General features: G+C 47.6%; 1 protein-coding gene across 1 annotated transcript in view; it reads left to right on the top strand.

Annotated features, from left to right (window-relative positions):
* Positions 1 to 318: 318 nt before the first annotated feature.
* Positions 319 to 14335, top strand: part of LYL1 (LYL1 basic helix-loop-helix family member) — a 260018-nt gene continuing 246001 nt past the window's right edge. Inside the window, exon 1 of the mRNA XM_086962514.1 lies at positions 319 to 970. The gene's annotated coding sequence lies outside the window, so the exon portion shown is untranslated. The remainder of the gene's footprint in view (positions 971 to 14335) is intronic.

The raw sequence follows: 14335 nt of genomic DNA, 5'->3' as shown, positions 1-14335 counted from the left end.
TAGTAGAGTTGTGTATGCCGTCCCTGCTCCTGTCCCCTCGTTCGTCCGCTGGCTGGCCGCGCGCGCTGCTGCATAGTGCTGCTCCGCGCACGCGCCTCTTGTGACTCCATTTGCGACACCGCTTCCTCTAGCCTTTTCCAAGTCTCTGCCCTCCTGGCTCGGACGACGGGCGCGTCCTTATCGGCCCAGGCCAGGCGTCAGTCCGCCGCTTATCAGCCCTGGCCAGCTTTACACACGAGCATCCTCTCTTCCAGGGAGGAGGGAATCATGGCCGTGAGGGGAGGGGCGTGACGGGCGGGCGGGCGGGCGCAGGGGGCGTGAGGCATCTTTCCAGCATGAAACCAGTGCGCACGAGGCTCTGTGGCGGCGGAGGCAGGGCCACCGTGCATTCCGTGGGCCTCAAGGCGCTATAGAGACAGACGCTTGAAAACGCGCCTCCTAGGGGCGGCAGGCCGCAAAGACGTCCTCCAGAAGGGAAGCGTGCAGAGTGACACAACATCTGTAGGGGCCAAGGCCAGGACCAGAGGCGACACAACCGGTCCCAGAGACCCCAGCCGCCTGCTTCAGGGAGCTAGAGTCCCCCTGTTTGAACAGATGGTCCGCTGGAACAGAGCCTTCGTGCCCCAAGACGTTATCTCTCTCTAGTAAGACGGCTGCAGAGGGGTGAGGCCGGAGCAGGGGCTCCTCTGGGTCACAGGCACTCCAGCAGCGGCGCACCTTGCCGAGGCTCCCGGGACAAGAGACTCTGAAGGCCCCTGGAGAAGAGGGGGCTCCCGGAACACTCACTGTCCGAGGGGGCTGGCGGGTCTTCCCCTGCTCTCCCCTGACACCTCTCCCTCCTTCTCCACTCTGCTCCGGGCGGCCCCCGTCTCACACTTCATCTGCCACCACGTAGCGGCTAGAAAAGGCACCTTCCGGAGCAGCCGACCATGGTCAGAGGAGGCGCCCCCGCAGGTGCCGCCGAGCTCGGGTAAGGCCTACTCTGTGTGTCCGTCTCCTTCTCGCCTCACACTAGCGCCTGTACTTGCTGCATCTGCGCTTTCTGCGCTAGGCGCAAACATCTGAACCACCGCAGAACGCTGCTCAGACGCAAGAACATGTTATTTTTGTCTAAGTAAAACAAACTAACGCGCAGAACAGCGAAATACACAGCGAAAGCTTCTTGGTCCCCCCCCCAAAAAAACACTTCATGATGTTTCACCCCCGGCTCTACTTATGCAATCCATACATGTATTTATAAATAATGGCGTAGGTGTCAGAGCCTCCAAAGTTCTCTTTCGACCAATTCCTCTTCGTCTCCATTGGCTATAAAAAAAGTAAGTATGTAGAATTCATTAAGTATTCCTTCCAAATAAATTATTCGCATGCATTACTGTACGACCTCAGGTTTTTCCCGTTAGTTTCTAGTATGTTGTACAAAGGCGAAAACACGCCTCCCTCTACATTTTCTATATTTTTATGTTTCCATATTGTGAGTTTATTTTTACACTTCTCAGACGTGCTATCTATTTGTCCTGTTGAGAGTGTTTTGGTTACCCGAAGAAACTCTCCATATTCGACTAATTTGTGATTTTCATTTGAAGGAGGTATTTTATATTAATCTAATACCACAATTAAAACTCTCATGGCCATTATCCAGCAGATAAAACATACACTTATTACCAGTTAAGGCTGGCCCTGGTGTTCACAAACATGCGCCGTACGTATCTGTTACTGTTCGGAAATAACCATATAAACACGTTGTGAACATATTTATTTAAAGATACAGCGAAAAGCAAGATTTAGGAAACCCGACTATAAATCTGACATGCTTCGATCTTATTTCAATTTTACAGCGGCCAGAGTGTAGCAAAGACATCTTCAAGGTTCTTGGGCGCGAACTTGTAATTTATGCCCAAGCGCCTTGGCCATGTAGGCGCTGTATTATGGCACCCAATAGCCTCCTCAGCCCCGGTTTCAGTCGAGAATAGGCGCCTCTGGAATCACAAACGGATTGGGGATGACGGTTAAAGAGAGCCAATACACAACAGACAGATCTTTATTATGGGCCCCAAAGTTCTGGTGACATCCAGCCATTCAATATGTAGTTGGTTCGTAACCAGCAGCTGCGTATTGCCCAATGACGTCATACCTTGTTCCTGCTGACGTGATAATAAACCACGACAAGTGGGCTTAACTATCAACAGCACTCCAAAGGGCTTTGTTAACCTTCATAATACATGCGTTGCGTGCATTTTTTCAACAGCGTCCATTTTATTTGCTTTTGAATAGCTCAATAACACCGTTTGAATGGCCTCAAAGCGCTTTATGACCCTAGATGTTTTTGCGATGCCGGGGCTCTCGTTGTGCATAATATATATTTTTTTAATTATATTTATTCGTGTGTTTTCTTCGAAACAGTGAAATGTGTGCAGACATGAGTAATATAGCATACTGCGATATACGATTATAGCTACTGGGCTTCCAAATGGGGGAGAGTTGTAATGGGAAGTATTTCACAAGTCGGAAAAGGATTGCCCAGGAAAAGTGTTCTTGCTGTTTGTGGCATGGTAACACCAGTCAGTCGTCTCGCATTCGAGCATGCATAGAAGGCGGCTCTAACCAGCAGATTTCCATGCTGCCAGGACAGCTGGGGAGGTTAATGCACCTGTTGCCCAGACCCGCATAAAAGCAGTAGGGCGGTGGATTCATTCCTGTTAGAAAGCTCAGTGGGCTGCTGTGTCTGCTGCAGACGCGGTGTCTAATTAGTACTCCGAGCGCTTGAATCTTAGTAACATAGCTCAGGGGGTTGAGTGAATACTACAGAGATATTTTGCTGACTCGCTGGTCACCGGTCAGTATTTAACAACAATAGTGTTACACTAAATATTTAAACGTTGTGGGACACTTTGGCATATGGTGGCGCTTCATAATTGGACAGTGCAAAATATTATTATTCTACTATTCTAAGTTGAAAAGAACTAAATAGGTGTTGCATTTATTTATATAAGATAATATTTGACCGAAAGCAGCTCACATTTATTTTATATAAATAACACGAGTTATTTTTCAAGAAAATACATGCTTAGTTAGGCAGGCCATACAGCTAAATGTACATCTCTAATACTTGCCCAGGAATTCCTTTTTCCAGTTCCTTTTTGGTTGTACCATTTGAGTCAAGAAACCGTGCATTTCTGTGTGATCATTAAGACGACTGCACACTTAAAAAATAATAACAATTGTATTGTGCCCAGGAAAAGCGCGCGCAGCCTCTCATACTTTTTCGGTAATGACGTATTGTCACCATACAGTGCAAAAAGAGAATTCTACTAAATATGATAGCCCTCAAGCAAGCGTTTTCCAAGTTTTCGAATCTAGTGGGACTGTGAATGGTGTGTTTGTAGAGTGCACTCTGTCCCATGTACAAAACCAGTGCGTATTTTTAATTTGTGTATATTTTTTTTATATAGCGCGAACTCGGCCCGAAGGTATCTGGGCGCTTTACACGAGCACCAGGTTGCATCACATAAGGATGCATTCATTTTTTGTAGGCACGGAGAGATGAAGTGATTTGCCCAGAATCACAGGCTGTTGAGTCGACGCCGAGATTATTCAGTCCTTGTTCTTCAGTCTATCAGGTTTAAAAAGGCTCGGCACCGCCGGAAGCGGCCTCTTGTGTATTTCTGAGTTATTTTGCTGACCCACGGGTTCTCCAGTGGTCCCCCTCCTCCTCCGCATCGAGAAGCAGAACAGGCAGTTTTAGGCCGCCATCCTATTGGCCTCAGTGGGACATGCAGGCGATACAATCCATTTATTGGTTCATATATCTACTAATAGTATCTTAAAAGGGGTTTTGTTACAACATAGTTCTTTTTTATTCTGCATATTGTAGTGTTTGTATTCCCTTGCCCTCTTCAGATCTCAAAGAGAAAGCAGAGTGTTTTCCCCCTAGAAAAATAAAACGGGTTAAAGCAAGAAAAAAGATGGAGTTGTCAACATTTTTGGCAACGGAAAAAGAAAGAATGCGCTGTTAAAATAACAGCTACCAGCAGGAAAAATATAAAAGGATATTTTTATTTAGTTATTTCTACATGCGCACGAACTGCTGGGTCATACAAACGAGCACACTAAATTAATTAAAATTACTTGGTAAAAATAGGTTTGTCTCAGAAACAGCATAGAATAATTACAGAGTCCTCGTCCTGGCAGAGAGCAGTGAAGCTTGCAAGAAACAGCCCCATAATTTGAATTTCTCGGTTTGAAGAGCGCATAGGTCTCGCTCCTCCGGGATTAGAAATAAAGTCGTGAAAATAAGATTTTGTTGGAGCCTGCTGGTAGGCAAGATTATAAATCCGCCTACAAAACTATGCGAAGGTTTCACTCTTCACGACCGCGAGGGTCACAAAACATAGCCTGCGGGCACATTTGACTGCACAACTGAGGTTTCACGGTTCTTTCTTATAATAACGTGTGCTTTCGGCAGGATTTGTAATTTTGTTTCAAGCAGCTGCTATCGTGAAATTGGCGAAGTTCTTTTTTATTATAAAACTGCATAAAGTGCCTTTGTGAATTTGAAACAACCTTAAAGCACGGCCTTGCAGACCAGTTACACACAGTGGCCAGAGCAGCGATACTCCAGATAAAGGCTGGCCACAAGTCCCCCATTGATATAACTGTTGTGGACCAAGGCTAATGTATATGTATAGTATGGACATCTTTGCGCGCTCTTCAAAAGTAACACAACCGGCAAGAAGCAGTTCAAAGAAAAGCTGGGGACGAGAGGAGGAAAGGCAGGGTTAGATTTCCAAGCACAGTGTAATGAGGTGTGTTTTAGGACTTTCTTTATTGATAACACACTTGGGTTGAGTTTCCAGAGGCTGGTGGTTGGTCCTCTCTCAGTATGGCATGAGTGGTTGATTGTGGGTCTTCAGTGGAGTGGGTGCTTGCCGCAAAGATCTGCGTGGGATCTGCAGGCTGTGGGTTTATAGCAGCACCATGGAATATCAGTGGCATAACGGGCCTGCTGCTCAGATCTCCACGGACCCCGCAGGCTGCATGGTTGAAATAATGGTAAGATATGTCAGAAGGTTAGCACACCTGACATCTAGTCATGCGATCACAATGTGTCTGCATGGTGGGATAATGTGTCCAATGCACAGATCTATACGTTTATTGCGGATTGCATATTACAATCCTGGTGATATTGCTCAGCGAGCAGCAGTCCTCGTGCACCACGCAGTGACACATTTAAAGCCCATTATTTGAGCTCAGCCTTTCATCCCCTGGATAGCGCCTGGATGTTATTTAGGCACAACACCACAGTCCAGTCCGTGTGGAGCATCACATGACCAGTCGAGATTAGTTTACTACCTGCTTTATTAATGGTTTGTGCTGCTTAAGGCGGAAATAAAATGAGTTTCAGACCCCAAAAGACCTTTCTAGTGCTACATAGCGAGGGACTCTGCTTTTTTTGTGACACTGGGTGGTTACAGGGGCAAAGCTTTGGGGTGGGGGGAGTTTGGTGGTGTTATTACACCCCCTAATAATTCGATTCTCTAATAATTAGTTGGGTACAGGTGCTTTCAGTTTGGTAGGGTGAGTTGTCTGTCGGATTTCACCTGGGATTTGTATATGCACGCACGCACGCAAACACATTCTCTCTCGTCTCTGTTTTGAAGATCTGAAAACATGTTGGTTATTTTACAAAATAATGAGTTTTAACTCCCCTCTCCTCTCCTTTTTCTCTGCCCTTTAAGCTTACCTCATGCCTTGCTTGTCATATAATTTATTTTAAAATGATATGCCAGTGTCATGGGGTTGTAAAATCCGAAGCTCACCCCAATTTTACTAAACAAGCTCCTGGGTGGCTGGTGTGCGTTGCCCGGCCTATGTAGAGTGTTGTTTAGAGCGCAATGCTAGCCAGGCCCTTAACTGTGATATAAGGGTGTGGCTGGTTAAGCTGTTTTTATTTGAAGGCTCTGAGATGTATATTGATGTGATGCAGGGCAGGGCTGAGCACTTTGACCAGGTTTTGACCCTGGCGCGATGTTGAGTCGACAAGAGTGCCCGGTGGTCTGTCTACAAAGTTCTACTGGAGAAAGTTGAGTGTGATTGGTTTTTACTGCTATAGTTGCTTTTATTTGGAATGCATTTTTATTAGTTTAGTTGACCCTATCTGGTGTTATGTGTTTTATCTATTAACTGTATCTTTTATGGTTTTAACCACCCAAATAAAAAATGATGATGATGATGAGTGTAATAGGTGGTTTATTGCTCATTCCATCTCACCATTGTCTCCCACAGTGAAAAAGCTTTTGCACACGTGTGCTGTTCTGCACGTGTACGTGTTTTCTTTTCTGTGCATAGCTGGTATAGTGCCCTGGCTCACACGCTGCAGCTGTTTCGGGTTGACTTTGGTGAGAAGTTAATTTTATATGGCAGACTTCAAATCAGTATATAGCAAGTATGCGATGGGCACTGCTGCAAGGAAAGGATAATGGCCCATTTACTGTTAGGCTCGTAAAATACAGCAATTGAACAAGTTACTTACCTTAAGTAATGCTTTATCTGGTAGAGAACCCTACCTAGCCAAAGATTCCGTACCTTAGAATTATTCTCAGGCGTCAGATTGGATTCAGAAATTTTTCATGAACAGTACCCCTGCGCGTTGGTAGGTGGAGTCGTTCAGCTCAGAGTGGTGTCATACACACCAGACGTGAAATGCGCAAAGCCTATATAGGCGCAACCCCAGCGCGCTGACGTCAGTTTCTTTTCGCATAGAAGCACGGACCTACAACCAGCACTGACCAATGGTGTGGAAAACTAGGGCCCTGAAAGGGGAACAGCCCTGTCCCTAGAAATCTGTTCACAAAGCGAGGATGATGAGTGGGTTGGTAAGGAATCAGAGGGTAGATAGAGTCTCTACAAGGTAAGGCTCTATCGAAGGTAAGTACCTTGTTCATCTGATTGAGACTTTTAACCCCAGATTTCTTACCTTAGAATAGATACCCAAGCAATACCTCCCCGGAGGAGGGTCTGTGAAACCATTTCATGCTAAAAAGTCCTGCAGGACCGAAAGAGCAAAGTGCCTGTCCCGATGGACCTGACTATCCAGGCAGTTCTGCTTGGTGAATATGTGCAGAGAAGCCCACATTGCTGCCTGGCAGATTTCCAGGACCAGACTTCTTGGCTAGTGCATAGCAGATTTGAATGCAGAGCACAATCCATCAAGAGATGGTCTGTTTCTGCAAGGCCTTTTCCCTCTGCGCTCCGACATACCCCACAAAAAGTTGATCGTCCACCCGAAACTCCTTCGTTTGGTCTACGTACAATGAAAACACTCTTTTTTAGTCCAGTCAGTGGAGATTCTCTTCTTCCTTAGAGGGATGTGGTGGAGCATAAAAGGTTTGCAGGGTGACAGACGGACCAACATGAAAGGGAGTGACAACCTTTGGCAGTAAGGAAGCTCTAGTGCAAAGAACCAGATTTTCTGGTAAGATGTTCAAGTACAGAGGCTTTGATGACAAAACCTGAAGCTCACTGACCTTCCGGGCAGTTGTTATCGCTTCTATGAAGGCCGCCTTGATGGTAAGTCACCTGAGAGGACAGTTTTCAAGTGGCTCAAATGGAGCACATATCAGAAAGGTGAGCACTAGATTAAGGTTCCTCTAAAACATGATTAAGGGTGAAGGTGAAAAAGTGCTGGCAACCTTTCAAAAACCTATTCACAACACAGGATTTGAACAGGGGCGGCTCATCTGGCAACTGCAGAAAGGATAAGATGGCAGAAAGAGAGCATTTTAAGGTGCCCAAAGTAGAGCCCTGCTGGGCAAGAGAAAGGATAAATAGAAGGACCAGAGACAGGGGGAGCAGAAAGAGGGTCAGCCTGTTTCTCTGCACACCATGCCACAACAGCAGACATATACTGTCTTGATAGAGGGACACCTGGCTGCCAAGATAACATTGCAGATTTCGGGCGGAAGATCAGAAGCTGGTAACTGTTTCTGGTCAATCTCCATGTATGAGAACCCTCCCCTGCTGCTACGAAAGAAGATCCTCCTTAAGGGAAACCTGATCCGAGGACCAATGGCCATGCTTAACAGCTCGAGATACCAAACACAAAGAGCCCAGTCCGGAGCCACAAGGATGACTAGGGCCAAGTGTGAGAGGCTGGCCTGGTATATGATGTACACTTATGTAAGTGGAAAACCTGCACCAGTCCATGAAACCCTTATAGTGATTTAGGAGGTCTTAGATAACCTTAGAAAGCTCTCTAAGTGGTAGCTATGGAGAGCAGCCTTCAGGCTTAGTCTAGAAGGAGTGTAAAACAACTTGTTTTACCAGAATGGAATCTTATAGGTATTGATTAACTAAAAAAGAAAAACACAATGTATTTATAAAAATATGTAATTATTTAATAATACTCACTAACACATACAGATATCTCCTACCCGGAAATATGCACAATGCACACAAAACTTCGCATAGAAATCACGTAAATAGCACAGGATACACAGTGGACCTCAGGGAACCAAACCATATACTAAGAAAGTGGTATAAGAATCACGACTTGTGTCAGGACAATGCCCAGAGGACATAGAAGTGTTGGGGACCCAAGGAACCACCCAAGGTGAGTGACTAGGAACCCCACGGAGATCATGTAACAACAAAACCGTGTTTCTCCGTACAAATCAATGTGTAAGTCGCAGTTGGGATTTTAGAGATTAAGGACCCTTCCCAGTGTACCCTGAAGAAACCCTGTGGAAGAGAGAAGGTTGGAGAGCCACTCCACCTGTGGATACCCTAGTACCCACGTTACCTACACCAAGGAATCCATTTGCATAGGTGTGAAGTGGTGTCAGAACCCACCATCGAACCCAATGGAGGACTTCAGGAAAGTGCAGCTGCTGGAGTGTCCGGTGGAATCTGAAGGTGGATTCAAGTTGAAGAGTACCTGCAAGCAGAGGGGAAAGAGTCTATGTCACCAGGAGTGACCCTGAGACCTGGAAGACAAATGCCCACCGATGTCGTGAGTTGCAGGAGAGCTGAAGGTGACCTTGACTATGCAGCCGTGAGGACAAGGCAATGCTGTGGAAGACCAGGAGCTGTGCACGAGCTGTCCCACGTTTCAATGTCGATAGTTGAGGGGCCAGTGTCAGTCGGGTGCATGAACAAGCCTTGGCAACTGCAAGCAATGTGGATGTCGAAGTACCATATACTAGGGACTGATAAGGGTACTTTAGTATCCGAACTGGGATGTACCTACGTACTGAGCATAACAATTTAGGGGAGAAAGCAGAGAGACTGGGGTCCTGATTAGAAGGATCCCAGTCAAAGTAGTCAATAACAGCTTAGCACCATGCAAAAAGTGGGGTAACCATAAAAGCAGATTCCACTGTCCTACACCCAGTCATTCCTGATCTTCTTGAAAACTCCCACCGGAGTGGTATGGACGGAAAGGTGTACAAGAGGCCTGAGCTCCCCTCGAGATGAAAAGCATCTCAGAGCGAGAGCCGCCTTAGAAACTCCAGCTTGCAAAACCGCTGGCATTGCATGTTCTCATCGGTGGCGAACAGATGTAACCAAGGCTCTCCCCACTGCTAAAAGAGACCATCCACCTCCTCTGGATAGAGATGCCACTCATGATCTGCTAGGCAACTTCTGCTGAGATCGTCCGCTCTGTACCTAGAGACCCTGCCAGGGATATGCCCTGACATTCCAGCCATGTCCAGAGAGGCAGGGCCTCTTGGAAAAGGGTTCACAACCCCATCCGCCCTGTTTGTAGCAGTGGTACAAAAGGGGGTGGTGATGGACGGAGCATCTGAACCAATCAAACACTCACACCCAGTCAACAGATCTGGGTTTAATCCATCACCGTTCTTTAGCCCACTCTGCCACCCCAGTTCAGACATGGCCATATGCAAATCAGTCTGACCCTGTGCCTCATGGGAACAGTGCAGCCCTAACTGCCAAGCCATGCCTTCCCTGGACCGGACACAAGCTTCTGAGGACCGGTTTCTGGCATTTCAGCCATCTTCAGCCCGGCTTGATTGAATCCAGTGGCAAAGTGAGCGGATCTTATCGCTGCCGCAGGTAATAACATCCTTGCCGCCATTCCCCAGAGGCCACTGGCCACGCCCACTACCAACAGGCCACGCCCGCCTCCTTTCCCTATAAACAATGTGCCTCCCCCGGAGGCGCAGCGGGCGCGCCGTCAGTGCGCCGAAGGCGCGCCAAAGGCAAGCCCGTCTACGCCCGTCATCGCCAAGACATCGCCTCTCGCCTGTCCCCCTGGCCAAGTTCTACAGGATATTCCCCATTATGATAGGGAGCTTCTACTTGCCCTGAACCCTGGCCAGACCTGTGATGAGCTATCAGGCCACCTTGGACAGACATGCTTACAATGTAAGTGTTGTGAATTCGCAACACCTAGCCCCTGCCTACCTGGGCACAGGTCAGGCTCGTCTAAACAAACTCCTCATACCGTTCTCCAACTGAATGTTAGGTCTCTCGCAAAACACCACTTAGAGGTAAACACACTCCTCCTTGATGAGAACCCTGACATTCTCTTTTTATGTGAAACATGGCTTTGTGATGACATGACTAGTCTACCGAACCTCACGTTGCCAGACGGTTATTTGATCAAGACTTTAAATAGAGATGCTGGAGGCGGCGGCATCGCAGTCATCTATAAAAATCAATATATTTGCTCCTTTACTAAGGAAGATATCTGGGGCTGACAAAGTGCTCGATTTAAGTTCACTATGGGCCCACACTTTGTTCTGTCAGGGCTTTATATCTATCGACCCCCTGGACCTGCTTCTAAGTTCACCGAAGCTCTCCTTGAGGTGGCCAACTCTTTGGTTGTGGGTTCGGCTAACTTCACAATATTAGGAGATCTAAACCTCCATTTTGATTTGACTCAAGACCCTACCATCAAAAATCTCTTGGCGGACCTTGCGGCCTTACAACTAAATTCTCTAATTCAGACTGCTACGCACTCGGCTGGGCATGTATTAGACCCTGTCTTCACTAACATCCCGGAGGTTAGGATAGATGCGCCCAAACCTATGGGATGGACAGATCACTATTTAATCAAAATTACTATGATGGTCAGGGAAACGTTCAACAAGAATGAGCCAACCCGGCGCTTCAAGAGGCCTTGGCATAACCTTATAACCAATGACCTCCACTCTATTCCAGGAGCATTCCATTATGAGGCAAATATGGACATCAATATGGCATACGCCGCCTTCCATGACTGGATTACCAGAGGATTAGATGCCCTCATTCCAGCTAAATGGACAAAGGGGCGCAGTTCCCCCTCCAACCCATGGTATAATGATACTCTGAAATCCATGCGGAAAGATTGTAAGAAAGCCGAGCGAATCTGGAGAAGGGACTACAAAGATAGGGATAAAGCACTATATCTGGCTAAACAAAAACTCTATCACAAAGCTATCTGCTCCGCGCGTGCCTCTTTCTACGCAGAAGAAATTAACTCTAGCCCGAACCCCACCAAAGTTATTTTTAAATTGGTGCAAGAACTGCAGAGTAGTAGAACCCCTGTCTCCAGTATCACCTCCGCGCAGCAGTGCGAGGACCGTGCCATTTTCTTTGTAGAAAAAGTGCAAAAAATATACAGATCATTCCCGCAGCACTCTTTTGACCCACTCAACTCCACTAATTCCAATATTAGTGGAATCACATTGACGCTTATACCAGAAATCTCGTATGATGATTTAACTAAACTCTGCAGAAAAGTCAAGTCTGGCTCTCCTGCAGATCCCATGAGGCCGGCTCAATTTACTGAGTCTTTAGAATACTTTCTACCTTCCCTGGCCTCTATACTCAATCTTTCCTTCTCTTCGGCCAGTGTCCCGACTGTCTGGAAACAAGCATGAGTTTCCCCCATTATTAACCCCTTCCATGCTGATGATGGAACGGTTCCGTCATCAGCGTCGGTTGAGCTGTGCTGATGACGGAACCGTTCCGTCATGACTCAGCCCGCGCAAGGCGGAGTCAGCACAGGCGGGGAATACGCCCCGCACGCAAGGGGTTAAGAAGCCTACTCTAGACCCCTCCATACTAGAAAATTTCAGGCCCATTTCGTTGCTCCCATGGGTGTCTAAACTTGTCGAGGCTCATGTAAACAACGTTTTGTCCCAATATATGGATCAAAATAACATCCTAGACCCATCTCAAAACGGGTTCAGGCCGGGCTATAGTACTGAGTCTGCCCTCCTGTCCACGACTGAACATCTCCGGACAATTCTCGATGCCGGTCAGAGTGCTGCGCTGATTTTGTTAGATCTCATTGCAGCCTTTGATACGGTTTCACATGACATTCTGCTACATCGTCTGGCGACAGTAGGGATCACCGGTCTTGCCCTGGAATGGTTCCGCTCATTTTTGACGAACAGATCCTTCCAGGAGTCAGCTCCCCCGTTTCTCTCCCAGTCCCATTCCATCGGCCAGGGAGTCCCACAGGGCTCTGCACTTAGCCCATCCCTTTTTAATCTCTACTTAAGCCACTTGCAGTAGTGGCTAAGGAGTGGGACCTTATGGTGGTGTCATATGCAGATGACACGCAGCTGGTCATCACTCTCACCGAAGGACCATCTACTTCGGCCTTGAGATTTAGGAGTGGGCTGGCTGCAGTAGTCCAGTGGATGACGGACAATTGCCTGCAGCTTAATGCAGGCAAGACTGAGGTGCTGATCGTCGGGAGGAATACCAGCTATTGGAACAAGCACTGGTGGCCCTCTTCTTTGGGCACCATTCCACCACCTAAATCCTTGGTCAAAAACCTGGGAGTCTGGGTAGACTCCTCGCTTAGCTTCCAGACCCACTAAAAAAAAGTGGCAGCTACTTGTGTGGGCCTGCTGAGGAGTCTTAACACGATACTCAAATTTTTTGACTCTAAAGTCCGCCAACTCATTGTTCAATCCACAATCCTCTCTCGTTTGGATTATGCCAGTGTTTTATTTCTGGGCACCAACAAAGCGGAGATAGCGCAATTGCAACAAGTTCAGAATTCTGCGGCAAGAGCCTTGGTGGGTCTTCCCCGCAGATGTTCTGTCAGAGCTACCATTCGAAAGCTGCATTGGCTTCCCATTGAATATCGTATTCAGTTTAAAACCCTCACCCTGGCATTCAAGATCCTCAAATCCAGATGCCCAGAACTTCTGCGCCCGCTTCTAACACCTTATGTGCCACAGCGCAATCTGCGCTCATTAGGCCAACACCTAGGGACTGTACCCCGCACAAAGCTCTGCCGTATTGGCGGTCGCTCTTTTAGGGTTCTGGGAGCTAAGCTCTGGAACTCCTTGCCATTGAATATTCACTCCTTGGAAAACCTGTCTGCCTTCCGGAAAGCCGTTAAGACCCATCTGTTCCCCTCTCCTTAGGACCTCCTGTCTCAGTTCTTTCTCCTCTATTGGTATGGCACCTGTGGATCCTCAGCGCCGGGACGCCTCTTTGCTGGGGCAGCTGTTGCGCTTAATCAAAATGTTAACATAACATAACATAACATAACAAGGGACTCACGTCTGAGCATACCCTGCCAACTTATGGCGAACAAAGCGGTACAAAAGGGGATGGTGATGGGCGGAGCATCTGAACCAATCAAACACTCACACCCAGTCAACAGATTTGGGTTTAACCCATCACCATTCTTTAGCCCACTCTGCTACCCCAGTTCAGACATGGCCATATGCAAATCAGTCTGACCCTGTGCCTCATGGGAACAGTCCAGCCCAAACTGCCAAGCCATGCCTTCCCTGGACCGGAAACAAGCTTCCGAGGACCGGTTTCTGGCATTTCAGCCATCTTCAGCCCGGCTTGCTTGAATCCAGTGGTAAAGTGAGCAAGGGACTCACGTCTGAGCATACCCTGTCAACTTACGGGGCACACAGCGGTACAAAAGGGGGTGGTGATGGATGGAGCATCTGAACCAATCAAACACTCACACCCAGTCAACAGATGTGGGTTTACTACATCACCGTTCTTTAGCCCACTCTGCCACCCCAGTTCAGACATGGCCATATGCAAATCAGTCTGACCCTGTGCCTCATGGGAACAGTCCAGCCCGAACTGCCAAGCCATGCCTTCCCTGGACCGGAAACAAGCTTCTGAGGACCGGTTTCTGGCATTTCAGCCGTCTTCAGCCCTGCTTGTTTGAATCCGGTGGCAAAGTGAGCAAGAGACTCACGTCTGAGCATACCCTGCCAACTTATGGCGAACAAAGCGGTACAAAAGGGGGTGGTGATGGACGGAGCATCTGAACCAATCAAACACTCACACAGGGTCAACAGATCTGGGTTTAATCCATCACCGCTCTTTAGCCCAATCTGCC

Source organism: Lissotriton vulgaris, chromosome 1_1, assembly GCF_964263255.1.
Source record: "Lissotriton vulgaris chromosome 1_1, aLisVul1.2, whole genome shotgun sequence".
NCBI lineage: Eukaryota > Metazoa > Chordata > Amphibia > Caudata > Salamandridae > Lissotriton > Lissotriton vulgaris.
The sequence above is the reverse complement of the archived record's forward strand: the minus strand, read 5'-3'. Positions and strand labels throughout refer to the sequence as shown.